This window comes from Heptranchias perlo, chromosome 8 (genome assembly GCF_035084215.1).
Source record: "Heptranchias perlo isolate sHepPer1 chromosome 8, sHepPer1.hap1, whole genome shotgun sequence".
NCBI classification, from domain to species: Eukaryota; Metazoa; Chordata; class Chondrichthyes; order Hexanchiformes; family Hexanchidae; genus Heptranchias; species Heptranchias perlo.
In genome coordinates, this window is record NC_090332.1 from 55,542,271 (window position 1) to 55,557,692 (window position 15,422).

Sequence of the window (15,422 nt, forward strand, 5' to 3'; positions counted from 1 at the left end):
TTTTCATCAAATTAACATATTTCAGTGAGATAGAAGTTTTTTCTTTAATAGCTGAAGATTTTATCTTAAAATACAAGAACTTTTCGTGGTTCTTGTCAATTGTTGTTTGTTTTCATCAAATGAATGTATTTCAGTGAGATAGAAGTTTTTTCTTTAATAGCTTAAGCTTTTATCTTGAAATGCAAGAACTTTTCGTGGTGCTTGTCAATTTTTGTTTGTTTTCATCAAATGAACGTATTTCAGTGAGATGCAAGTTTTTTCTTTCATAGCTTAAGATTTTATCTTAGAATACAAGAACTTTTCGTGGTACTTGTCAATTTTTGTTTGTTTTCATCTCATAAACTTATTTCAGTGAGATACAATTTTTTTCTTTGTTCGCTCAAGATTTTATCTTAGAATACAAGAACTTTTCGTTGTTCTTGGCAATTTTTGATTGTTTTTATCAAATAAACGTATTTCAGTGAGATCGAAGTTCTTTCTTTAATAGTTTAAGATTTTATCTTAGAATACAAGAAGTTTCCGTGGTCCTTGTCAATTTTTGTTTGTTTTCATCAAATGAACATATTTCAGTGAGATTGAAGTTTTTTCTTTAATAGCTTAAGATTGTATCTTAAAATACAAGAACTTTTTGTGGTTCTTGTCAATTTTTATTTATTTTCATCAAATTAACTTATTTCAGTGAGATGGAAGTTTTCTCCTTCATAGCTTAAGATTTTATCTTAAAATACAAGAACATTTCGTGGTTCTTGTCAATTTTTATTTATTTTCATCTAATGAACGTATTTCAGTGAGATAGAAGTTTTTTCTTTGATAGCTTAAGATTTTATCTTAGAATACAAGATTTTTTCGTGGTTCTTGTCAATTTTTGTTTGTTTTCATCAAATGAACATATTTCAGTGAGATAGAAACTTTTTCTTTAGTCGCTTAAGATTTTATATTAAAATACAATTACTTTTCGTGGTCCTTGTCAATTTTTGTTTGTTTTCATCAAATGAACATATTTCAGTGAGATAGAAGTTTTTTCTTTCATACTTAAGATTTCATATTAAAATACAAGTACTTTTCGTGGGCCTTGTCAATTTTTGTTTGTTTTCATCAAATGAACTTATTTCAGTGAGATAGAAGTTTTCTGCTTTACAGCTTAAGATTTTATCTTAAAATACAAGAACTTTACGTGGTGCTTGTCAATTTTTGTTTGTTTTCATCAAATTAACATATTTCAGTGAGATAGAAGTTCTTTCTTTAATAGCTTAACATTTTATCTTAAAATACAAGAACTTTTCGTGGTTCTTGTCAATTGTTGTTTGTTTTCATCAAATGAACGTATTTCAGTGAGATCGAAGTTCTTTCTTTAATGGTTTAAGATTTTATCTTAGAATACAAGAAGTTTCTGTGGTCCTTGTCAATTTTTGTTTGTTTTCATCAAATGAACATATTTCAGTGAGATTGAAGTTTTTTCTTTAATAGCTTAAGATTGTATCTTAAAATACAAGAACTTTTCGTGGTTCTTGTCAATTTTTATTTATTTTCATCAAATTAACTTATTTCAGTGAGATGGAAGTTTTCTCCTTCATAGCTCAAGATTTTATCTTAAAATACAAGAACATTTCGTGGTTCTTGTCAATTTTTATTTATTTTCATAAAATCTTAAGCTATGAAAGAAAAAACTTGCATCTCACTGAAATACGTTCATTTGATGAAAACAAACAAAAATTGACAAGCACCACGAAAAGTTCTTGTATTTTAAGATAAAATCTTAAGCTATGAAGGAGAAAACTTCCATCTCACTGAAATAAGTTCATTTGATGAAAACAAACAAAAATTGACAAGCACCACGAAAAGTTCTTGTATTTTAAGATAAAATCTTAAGCTATGAAGGAGAAAACTTCCATCTCTGAAATAAGTTTCTTTGATGAAAACAAACAAAAATTGACAAGGACCACGAAAAGTAATTGTATTTTAATATAAAATCTTAAGCGACGAAAGAAAAAGCTTCTATCTCACTGAAATACGTTCATTTGATGAAAACAATCAAAAATTGGCAAGAACCACGAAAAGTTCTTGTATTCTAAGATAAAATCTTGAGCTATTAAAGAAAAAGTTTCTATCTCACTGAAATACGTTCATTAGATGAAAATAAATAAAAATTGACAAGAACCACGAAAAGTTCTTGTATTTTAAGATAAAATCTTAAGCTATGAAGGAGAAAACTTCCATCTCACTGAAATAAGTTAATTTGATGAAAATAAATAATAATTGACAAGAACCACGAAAACTTCTTGTATTCTCAGATAAAATCTTAAGCTATTAAAGAAAGAACTTCTATCTCACTGAAATACGTTCATTTGATGAAAACAAACAAAAATTGAAAAGAACCACGAAAAAATCTTGTATTCTAAGATAAAATCTTAAGCTATCAAAGAAAAAACTTCTATCTCACTGAAAAACGTTCATTTGATGAAACCAAACAAAAATTGACAAGACCACGAAAAGTTCTTGTATTCTCAGATAAAATCTTAAGCTATTAAAGAAAAAACTTCAATCTCACTGAAATAAGTTCATGAGATGAAAACAAACAAAAATTGACAAGTCCCACGAAAACGTCTTGTATTCTCAGATAAAATCTTAAGCTATTAAAGAAAGAACTTCTATCTCACTGAAATACGTTCATTTGATGAAAACAAACAAAAATTGCCAAGAACCACGAAAAGTTCTTGTATTCTAAGATAAAATCTTAAGTTATTAAAGAAAAAACTTCTATCTCACAGAAATGCGTTCATTTGATGAAAACAAACAAAATATGCCAAGAACCACGAAAAGTTCTTGTATTCTAAGATAAAATCTTGAGCTATTAAAGAAAAAACTTCTATCTCACCGAAATACGTTTATTTGATGAAAACAATCAAAAATTGCCAAGAACAACGAAAAGTTCTTGTATTCTAAGATAAAATCTTGAGCGAACAAAGAAAAAAATTGTATCTCACTGAAATAAGTTCATGAGATGAAAACAAACAAAAATTGACACGTACCACGAAAAGTTCTTGTATTCTAAGATAAAATCTTAAGCTATGAAAGAAAAAACTTGCATCTCACTGAAATACGTTCATTTGATGAAAACAAACAAAAATTGACAAGCACCACGAAAAGTTCTTGTATTTTAAGATAAAATCTTAAGCTAGTAAAGAAAGAACTTCTATCTCACTGAAATATGTTCATTTGATGAAAACAAACAAAAATTGACAAGAACCACGAAAAGTGCTTGCATTTCAAGATAAAAGCTTAAGCTATTAAAGAAAACACTTCTATCTCACTGAAATACGTTCATTTGATGAAAACAAACAACAATTGACAAGAACCACGAAAAGTTCTTGTATTTCAAGATAAAATCTTAAGCTATGAAGCAGAAAACTTCCATCTCACTGAAATAAGTTCATTTGATGAAAACAAACAAAAATTGACAAGCACCACGAAAAGTTTTTGTATTTTAAGATAAAATCTTAAGCTATGAAGGATAAATCTTCCATCTCACTGAAATAAGTTCATTTGATGAAAACAAACAAAAATTGACAAGGACCACGAAAAGTAATTGTATTTTAATATAAAATCTTAAGCGACTAAAGAAAAAGTTTCTATCTCACTGAAATATGTTCATTTGATGAAAACAAACAAAAATTGACAAGAACCACGAAAAAATCTTGTATTCTAAGATAAAATCTTAAGCTATCAAAGAAAAAACTTCTATCTCACTGAAATACGTTCATTAAATGAAAATAAATAAAAATTGACAAGAACCACGAAATGTTCTTGTAGTTTAAGATAAAATCTTAAGCTATGAAGGAGAAAACTTCCATCTCACTGAAATAAGTTAATTTGATGAAAATAAATAAAAATTGACAAGAACCACGAAAAGTTCTTGTATTTTAAGATACAATCTTAAGCTATTAAAGAAAAAACTTCAATCTCACTGAAATATGTTCATTTGATGAAAACAAACAAGAATTGACAAGGACCACGGAAACTTCTTGTATTCTAAGATAAAATCTTAAGCTATTAAAGAAAGAACTTCGATCTCACTGAAATACGTGCATTTGATGAAAACAAACAAAAATTGACAAGAACCACGAAAAGTTCTTGTATTCTAAGATAGAATCTTGAGCTATTAAAGAAAAAGTTTCTGTCTCACTGAAATATGTTCATTTGATGAAAACAAACAAAATATGCCAAGAACCACGAAAAGTTCTTGTATTCTCAGATAAAATCTTAAGCTATTAAAGAAAGAACTTCTATTTCACTGAAATAGGTTCATTTGATGAAAACAAACAAAAATTGACAAGAACCACGAAAAAATCTTGTATTCTAAGATAAAATCTTAAGCTATCAAAGAAAAAACTTCTATCTCACTGAAAAACGTTCATTTGATGAAACCAAACAAAAATTGACAAGACCACGAAAAGTTCTTGTATTCTCAGATAAAATCTTAAGCTATTAAAGAAAAAACTTCAATCTCACTGAAATACGTTCATTTGATGAAAACAAACAAAAATTGCCAAGAACCACGAAAAGTTCTTGTATTCTAAGATAAAATCTTAAGTTATTAAAGAAAAAACTTCTATCTCACAGAAATGCGTTCATTTGATGAAAACAAACAAAAATTGCCAAGAACCACGAAAAGTTCTTGTATTCTAAGATAAAATCTTGAGCTATTAAAGAAAAAACTTCTATCTCACCGAAATACGTTTATTTGATGAAAACAATCAAAAATTGCCAAGAACCACGAAAAGTTCTTGTATTTTAAGATAAAATCTTAAGCTATTAAAGAAAAAACTTCTATCTCACTGAAATAAGTTCATTTGATGAAAACAAACAACAATTGACAAGAACCACGAAAAGTTCTTGTATTTTAAGATAAAATCTTAAGCTATTAAAGAAAAAACTTCTATCTCACTGAAATATGTTAATTTGATGAAAACAAACAAAAATTGACAAGCACCACGTAAATTTCTTGTATTTTAAGATAAAATCTTAAGCTGTAAAGCAGAAAACTTCTATCTCACTGAAATAAGTTCATTTGATGAAAACAAACAAAAATTGACAAGGCCCACGAAAAGTACTTGTATTTTAATATGAAATCTTAAATATGAAAGAAAAAACTTCTATCTCACTGAAATATGTTCATTTGATGAAAACAAACAAAAATTGCCAAGAACCAAGAAAAGTTCTTGTATTTCAAGATAAAATCTTAAGCTATGAAGGAGAAAACTTCCATCTCACTGAAATAAGTTCATTTGATGAAAACAAACAAAAATTGACAAGGACCACGAAAAGTAATTGTATTTTAATATAAAATCTTAAGCGACTAAAGAAAAAGTTTCTATCTCACTGAAATACGTTCATTAGATGAAAATGAATAAAAATTGACAAGAACCACGAAATGTTCTTGTATTTTAAGATAAAATCTTAAGCTATGAAGGAGAAAACTTCCATCTCACTGAAATAAGTTAATTTGATGAAAATAAATAAAAATTGACAAGAACCACGAAAAGTTCTTTTATTTTAAGATAAAATCTTAAGCTATTAAAGAAAGAACTTCGATCTCACTGAAATACGTTCATTTGATGAAAACAAACAAAAATTGACAAGAACCACGAAAAGTTCTTGTATTCTAAGATAAAATCTTAAGCTATTGAAGAAAAAACTTCTCTCTCACTGAAATACGTTCATTTGATGAAAACAAACAAAAATTGACAAGAACCACAAAAAGTTCTTGTATTTTAAGATAAAATCTTAAGCTATTAAAGAAAAAACTTCTATCTCACTGAAATATGTTCATTTGATGAAAACAAACAAAAATTGACAAGCACCACGTAAAGTTCTTGCATTTTAAGATAAAATCTTAAGCTGTGAAGCAGAAAACTTCTATCTCACTGAAATAAGTTCATTTGATGAAAACAAACAACAATTGACAAGAACCACGAAAAGTTCTTGTATTCTAAGATAAAATCTTAAGCTATTGAAGAAAAAACTTCTCTCTCACTGAAATACGTTCATTTGATGAAAACAAACAAAAATTGACAAGAACCACGAAAAGTTCTTGTATTCTAAGATAAAATCTTGAGCGATGAAAGAAAAAACTCCTATCTCACTGAAATACGTTTATTTGATGAAAACAAACAAAAATTGACAAGTACCACGAAAAGTTCTTGTATTCCAAGATAAAATCTTAAGCTATGAAAGAAAAAACTTGCATCTCACTGAAATACGTTCATTTGATGAAAACAAACAAAAATTGACAAGAACCACGAAAAGTTCTTGTATTTTAAGATAAAATCTTAAGCTATTAAAGAAAAAACTTCTATCTCACTGAAATATGTTAATTTGATGAAAACAAACAAAAATTGACAATCACCACGTAAATTTCTTGTATTTTAAGATAAAATCTTAAGCTGTAAAGCAGAAAACTTCTATCTCACTGAAATAAGTTCATTTGATGAAAACAAACAAAAATTGACAAGGCCCACGAAAAGTACTTGTATTTTAATATGAAATCTTAAGTATGAAAGAAAAAACTTCTATCTCACTGAAATATGTTCATTTGATGAAAACAAACAAAAATTGCCAAGAACCAAGAAAAGTTCTTGTATTTCAAGATAAAATCTTAAGCTATGAAGGAGAAAACTTCCATCTCACTGAAATAAGTTCATTTGATGAAAACAAACAAAAATTGACAAGGACCACGAAAAGTAATTGTATTTTAATATAAAATCTTAAGCGACTAAAGAAAAAGTTTCTATCTCACTGAAATACGTTCATCAGATGAAAATAAATAAAAATTGACAAGAACCACGAAATGTTCTTGTATTTTAAGATAAAATCTTAAGCTATGAAGGAGAAAACTTCCATCTCACTGAAATAAGTTAATTTGATGAAAATAAATAAAAATTGACAAGAATCATGAAAAGTTCTTGTATTCTCAGATAAAATCTTAAGCTATTAAAGAAAAAACTTCAATCTCACTGAAATACGTTCATTTGATGAAAACAAACAAAAATTGCCAAGAACCACGAAAAGTTCTTGTATTCTAAGATAAAATCTTAAGTTATTAAAGAAAAAACTTCTATCTCACAGAAATGCGTTCATTTGATGAAAACAAACAAAAATTGCCAAGAACCACGAAAAGTTCTTGTATTCTAAGATAAAATCTTGAGCTATTAAAGAAAAAACTTCTATCTCACCGAAATACGTTTATTTGATGAAAACAATCAAAAATTGCCAAGAACCACGAAAAGTTCTTGCATTTCAAGATAAAAGCTTAAGCTATTAAAGAAAAAACTTCTATCTCACTGAAATAAGTTCATTTGATGAAAACAAACAACAATTGACAAGAACCACGAAAAGTTCTTGTATTTTAAGATAAAATCTTAAGCTATTAAAGAAAAAACTTCTATCTCACTGAAATATGTTAATTTGATGAAAACAAACAAAAATTGACAAGCACCACGTAAATTTCTTGTATTTTAAGATAAAATCTTAAGCTGTAAAGCAGAAAACTTCTATCTCACTGAAATAAGTTCATTTGATGAAAACAAACAAAAATTGACAAGGCCCACGAAAAGTACTTGTATTTTAATATGAAATCTTAAATATGAAAGAAAAAACTTCTATCTCACTGAAATATGTTCATTTGATGAAAACAAACAAAAATTGCCAAGAACCAAGAAAAGTTCTTGTATTTCAAGATAAAATCTTAAGCTATGAAGGAGAAAACTTCCATCTCACTGAAATAAGTTCATTTGATGAAAACAAACAAAAATTGACAAGAACCACGAAAAAATCTTGTATTCTAAGATAAAATCTTAAGCTATCAAAGAAAAAACTTCTATCTCACTGAAATACGTTCATTAAATGAAAATAAATAAAAATTGACAAGAACCACGAAATGTTCTTGTAGTTTAAGATAAAATCTTAAGCTATGAAGGAGAAAACTTCCATCTCACTGAAATAAGTTAATTTGATGAAAATAAATAAAAATTGACAAGAACCACGAAAAGTTCTTGTATTTTAAGATACAATCTTAAGCTATTAAAGAAAAAACTTCAATCTCACTGAAATATGTTCATTTGATGAAAACAAACAAGAATTGACAAGGACCACGGAAACTTCTTGTATTCTAAGATAAAATCTTAAGCTATTAAAGAAAGAACTTCGATCTCACTGAAATACGTGCATTTGATGAAAACAAACAAAAATTGACAAGAACCACGAAAAGTTCTTGTATTCTAAGATAGAATCTTGAGCTATTAAAGAAAAAGTTTCTGTCTCACTGAAATATGTTCATTTGATGAAAACAAACAAAATATGCCAAGAACCACGAAAAGTTCTTGTATTCTCAGATAAAATCTTAAGCTATTAAAGAAAGAACTTCTATTTCACTGAAATAGGTTCATTTGATGAAAACAAACAAAAATTGACAAGAACCACGAAAAAATCTTGTATTCTAAGATAAAATCTTAAGCTATCAAAGAAAAAACTTCTATCTCACTGAAAAACGTTCATTTGATGAAACCAAACAAAAATTGACAAGACCACGAAAAGTTCTTGTATTCTCAGATAAAATCTTAAGCTATTAAAGAAAAAACTTCAATCTCACTGAAATACGTTCATTTGATGAAAACAAACAAAAATTGCCAAGAACCACGAAAAGTTCTTGTATTCTAAGATAAAATCTTAAGTTATTAAAGAAAAAACTTCTATCTCACAGAAATGCGTTCATTTGATGAAAACAAACAAAAATTGCCAAGAACCACGAAAAGTTCTTGTATTCTAAGATAAAATCTTGAGCTATTAAAGAAAAAACTTCTATCTCACCGAAATACGTTTATTTGATGAAAACAATCAAAAATTGCCAAGAACCACGAAAAGTTCTTGTATTTTAAGATAAAATCTTAAGCTATTAAAGAAAAAACTTCTATCTCACTGAAATAAGTTCATTTGATGAAAACAAACAACAATTGACAAGAACCACGAAAAGTTCTTGTATTTTAAGATAAAATCTTAAGCTATTAAAGAAAAAACTTCTATCTCACTGAAATATGTTAATTTGATGAAAACAAACAAAAATTGACAAGCACCACGTAAATTTCTTGTATTTTAAGATAAAATCTTAAGCTGTAAAGCAGAAAACTTCTATCTCACTGAAATAAGTTCATTTGATGAAAACAAACAAAAATTGACAAGGCCCACGAAAAGTACTTGTATTTTAATATGAAATCTTAAATATGAAAGAAAAAACTTCTATCTCACTGAAATATGTTCATTTGATGAAAACAAACAAAAATTGCCAAGAACCAAGAAAAGTTCTTGTATTTCAAGATAAAATCTTAAGCTATGAAGGAGAAAACTTCCATCTCACTGAAATAAGTTCATTTGATGAAAACAAACAAAAATTGACAAGGACCACGAAAAGTAATTGTATTTTAATATAAAATCTTAAGCGACTAAAGAAAAAGTTTCTATCTCACTGAAATACGTTCATTAGATGAAAATGAATAAAAATTGACAAGAACCACGAAATGTTCTTGTATTTTAAGATAAAATCTTAAGCTATGAAGGAGAAAACTTCCATCTCACTGAAATAAGTTAATTTGATGAAAATAAATAAAAATTGACAAGAACCACGAAAAGTTCTTTTATTTTAAGATAAAATCTTAAGCTATTAAAGAAAGAACTTCGATCTCACTGAAATACGTTCATTTGATGAAAACAAACAAAAATTGACAAGAACCACGAAAAGTTCTTGTATTCTAAGATAAAATCTTAAGCTATTGAAGAAAAAACTTCTCTCTCACTGAAATACGTTCATTTGATGAAAACAAACAAAAATTGACAAGAACCACAAAAAGTTCTTGTATTTTAAGATAAAATCTTAAGCTATTAAAGAAAAAACTTCTATCTCACTGAAATATGTTCATTTGATGAAAACAAACAAAAATTGACAAGCACCACGTAAAGTTCTTGCATTTTAAGATAAAATCTTAAGCTGTGAAGCAGAAAACTTCTATCTCACTGAAATAAGTTCATTTGATGAAAACAAACAACAATTGACAAGAACCACGAAAAGTTCTTGTATTCTAAGATAAAATCTTAAGCTATTGAAGAAAAAACTTCTCTCTCACTGAAATACGTTCATTTGATGAAAACAAACAAAAATTGACAAGAACCACGAAAAGTTCTTGTATTCTAAGATAAAATCTTGAGCGATGAAAGAAAAAACTCCTATCTCACTGAAATACGTTTATTTGATGAAAACAAACAAAAATTGACAAGTACCACGAAAAGTTCTTGTATTCCAAGATAAAATCTTAAGCTATGAAAGAAAAAACTTGCATCTCACTGAAATACGTTCATTTGATGAAAACAAACAAAAATTGACAAGAACCACGAAAAGTTCTTGTATTTTAAGATAAAATCTTAAGCTATTAAAGAAAAAACTTCTATCTCACTGAAATATGTTAATTTGATGAAAACAAACAAAAATTGACAATCACCACGTAAATTTCTTGTATTTTAAGATAAAATCTTAAGCTGTAAAGCAGAAAACTTCTATCTCACTGAAATAAGTTCATTTGATGAAAACAAACAAAAATTGACAAGGCCCACGAAAAGTACTTGTATTTTAATATGAAATCTTAAGTATGAAAGAAAAAACTTCTATCTCACTGAAATATGTTCATTTGATGAAAACAAACAAAAATTGCCAAGAACCAAGAAAAGTTCTTGTATTTCAAGATAAAATCTTAAGCTATGAAGGAGAAAACTTCCATCTCACTGAAATAAGTTCATTTGATGAAAACAAACAAAAATTGACAAGGACCACGAAAAGTAATTGTATTTTAATATAAAATCTTAAGCGACTAAAGAAAAAGTTTCTATCTCACTGAAATACGTTCATCAGATGAAAATAAATAAAAATTGACAAGAACCACGAAATGTTCTTGTATTTTAAGATAAAATCTTAAGCTATGAAGGAGAAAACTTCCATCTCACTGAAATAAGTTAATTTGATGAAAATAAATAAAAATTGACAAGAATCATGAAAAGTTCTTGTATTCTCAGATAAAATCTTAAGCTATTAAAGAAAAAACTTCAATCTCACTGAAATACGTTCATTTGATGAAAACAAACAAAAATTGCCAAGAACCACGAAAAGTTCTTGTATTCTAAGATAAAATCTTAAGTTATTAAAGAAAAAACTTCTATCTCACAGAAATGCGTTCATTTGATGAAAACAAACAAAAATTGCCAAGAACCACGAAAAGTTCTTGTATTCTAAGATAAAATCTTGAGCTATTAAAGAAAAAACTTCTATCTCACCGAAATACGTTTATTTGATGAAAACAATCAAAAATTGCCAAGAACCACGAAAAGTTCTTGCATTTCAAGATAAAAGCTTAAGCTATTAAAGAAAAAACTTCTATCTCACTGAAATAAGTTCATTTGATGAAAACAAACAACAATTGACAAGAACCACGAAAAGTTCTTGTATTTTAAGATAAAATCTTAAGCTATTAAAGAAAAAACTTCTATCTCACTGAAATATGTTAATTTGATGAAAACAAACAAAAATTGACAAGCACCACGTAAATTTCTTGTATTTTAAGATAAAATCTTAAGCTGTAAAGCAGAAAACTTCTATCTCACTGAAATAAGTTCATTTGATGAAAACAAACAAAAATTGACAAGGCCCACGAAAAGTACTTGTATTTTAATATGAAATCTTAAATATGAAAGAAAAAACTTCTATCTCACTGAAATATGTTCATTTGATGAAAACAAACAAAAATTGCCAAGAACCAAGAAAAGTTCTTGTATTTCAAGATAAAATCTTAAGCTATGAAGGAGAAAACTTCCATCTCACTGAAATAAGTTCATTTGATGAAAACAAACAAAAATTGACAAGGACCACGAAAAGTAATTGTATTTTAATATAAAATCTTAAGCGACTAAAGAAAAAGTTTCTATCTCACTGAAATACGTTCATTAGATAAAACTTCCATCTCACTGAAATAAGTTAATTTGATGAAAATAAATAAAAATTGACAAGAACCACGAAAAGTTCTTTTATTTTAAGATACAATCTTAAGCTGTTAAAGAAAAAACTTCAATCTCACTGAAATACGTTCATTTGATGAAAACAAACAAAAATTGACAAGGACCACGGAAACTTCTTGTATTCTAAGATAAAATCTTAAGCTATTAAAGAAAGAACTTCGATCTCACTGAAATACGTTCATTTGATGAAAACAAACAAAAATTGACAAGAACCACGAAAAGTTCTTGTATTCTAAGATAAAATCTTAAGCTATTGAAGAAAAAACTTCTCTCTCACTGAAATACGTTCATTTGATGAAAACAAACAAAAATTGACAAGAACCACAAAAAGTTCTTGTATTTTAAGATAAAATCTTAAGCTATTAAAGAAAAAACTTCTATCTCACTGAAATATGTTCATTTGATGAAAACAAACAAAAATTGACAAGCGCCACGTAAAGTTCTTGCATTTTAAGATAAAATCTTAAGCTGTGAAGCAGAAAACTTCTATCTCACTGAAATAAGTTCATTTGATGAAAACAAACAAAAATTGACAAGAACCACGAAAAGTTCTTGTATTCTAAGATAAAATCTTAAGCTATTGAAGAAAAAACTTCTCTCTCACTGAAATACGTTCATTTGATGAAAACAAACAAAAATTGACAAGAACCACGAAAAGTTCTTGTATTCTAAGATAAAATCTTGAGCGATGAAAGAAAAAACTCCTATCTCACTGAAATACGTTTATTTGATGAAAACAAACAAAATTGACAAGTACCACGAAAAGTTCTTGTATTCCAAGATAAAATCTTAAGCTATGAAAGAAAAAACTTGCATCTCACTGAAATACGTTCATTTGATGAAAACAAACAAAAATTGACAAGAACCACGAAAAGTTCTTGTATTTTAATATAAAATCTTAAGCGACTAAAGAAAAAGTTTCTATCTCACTGAAATACGTTCATCAGATGAAAATAAATAAAAATTGACAATCACCACGAAATGTTCTTGTATTTTAAGATAAAATCTTAAGCTATGAAGGAGAAAACTTCCATCTCACTGAAATAAGTTAATTTGATGAAAATAAATAAAAATTGACAAGAACCACGAAAAGTTCTTTTATTTTAAGATACAATCTTAAGCTGTTAAAGAAAAAACTTCAATCTCACTGAAATATGTTCATTTGATGAAAACAAACAAAAATTGCCAAGAACCAAGAAAAGTTCTTGTATTTCAAGATAAAATCTTAAGCTATGAAGGAGAAAACTTCCATCTCACTGAAATAAGTTCATTTGATGAAAACAAACAAAAATTGACAAGGACCACGAAAAGTAATTGTATTTTAATATAAAATCTTAAGCGACTAAAGAAAAAGTTTCTATCTCACTGAAATACGTTCATTAGATGAAAATAAATAAAAATTGACAAGAACCACGAAATGTTCTTGTATTTTAAGATAAAATCTTAAGCTATTAAAGAAAAAACTTCTATCTCACTGAAATATGTTCATTTGATGAAAACAAACAAAAATTGACAAGCACCACGGAAAGTTCTTGCATTTTAAGATAAAATCTTAAGCTGTGAAGCAGAAAACTTCTATCTCACTGAAATAAGTTCATTTGATGAAAACAAACAAAAATTGACAAGAACCACGAAAAGTTCTTGTATTCTAAGATAAAATCTTAAGCTATTGAAGAAAAAACTTCTCTCTCACTGAAATACGTTCATTTGATGAAAACAAACAAAAATTGACAAGAACCACGTAAAGTTCTTGTATTCTAAGATAAAATCTTGAGCTATTAAAGAAAAAACTTCTATCTCACTGAAATACGTTTATTTGATGAAAACAAACAAAAATTGACAAGCACCACGAAAAGTTCTTGTATTTTAAGATAAAATCTTAAGTTATAAAGGAGAAAACTTCCATCTCACTGAAATAAGTTCATTTGATGAAAACAAACAAAAATTGACAAGCACCACGAAAAGTTCTTGTATTTTAAGATAAAATCTTAAGCTATGAAGGAGAAAACTTCCATCTCACTGAAATAAGTTCATTTGATGAAAACAAACAAAAATTGACAAGGACCACGAAAAGTAATTGTATTTTAATATAAAATCTTAAGCGACTAAAGAAAAAGCTTCTATCTCACTGAAATACGTTCATTTGATGAAAACAATCAAAAATTGGCAAGAACCACGAAAAGTTCTTGTATTCTGAGATAAAATCTTGAGCTATTAAAGAAAAAGTTTCTATCTCATTGAAATATGTTCATTTGATGAAAACAAACAAAAATTGACAAGAACCACGAAAAAATCTTGTATTTTAAGATAAAATCTTAAGCTTTGAAGGAGAAAACTTCCATCTCACTGAAATAAGTTCATTTGATGAAAACAAACAAAAATTGACAAGGACCACGAAAAGTAATTGTATTTTTATATAAAATCTTAAGCGACTAAAGAAAAAGTTTCTATCTCACTGAAATATGTTCATTTGATGAAAACAAACAAAAATTGACAAGAACCACGAAAAAATCTTGTATTCTAAGATAAAATCTTAAGATATCAAAGAAAAAACTTCTATCTCACTGAAATCCGTTCATTCGATGAAAATAAATAAAAATTGACAAGAACCACGAAAAGTTCTTCTATTTTAAGATAAAATCTTAAGCTATGAAGGAGAAAACTTCCATCTCACTGAAATAAGTTAATTTGATGAAAATAAATAAAAATTGACAAGAACTACGAAAACTTCTTGTATTCTCAGATAAAATCTTAAGCTATTTAAGAAAGAACTTCTATCTCACTGAAATACGTTCATTTGATGAAAACAAACAAAAATTGACAAGAACCACGAAAAAATCTTGTATTCTAAGATAAAATCTTAAGCTGTCAAAGAAAAAACTTCGATCTCACTGAAAAACGTTCATTTGATGAAACCAAACAAAAATTGACAAGACCACGAAAAGTTCTTGTATTCCAAGATAAAATCTTGAGCTATTAAAGAAAAAACTTCCATCTCACTGAAATACGTTCATTTGATGAAAACAAACAAAAATTGACAAGTACCACGTAAAGTTCTTGTATTTGAAGATAAAATCTTAAGCTGTAAAGCAGAAAACTTCTATCTCACTCAAATAAGTTCATTTGATGAAAACAAACAAAAATTGACAAGGACCACGAAAAGTACTTGTGTTTTATTATGAAATTTTAAGTATTAAAGAAAAAACTTCTATCTCACCGAAATACGTTTATTTGATGAAAACAATCAAAAATTGCCAAGAACAACGAAAAGTTCTTGTATTCTAAGATAAAATCTTGAGCGAACAAAGAAAAAA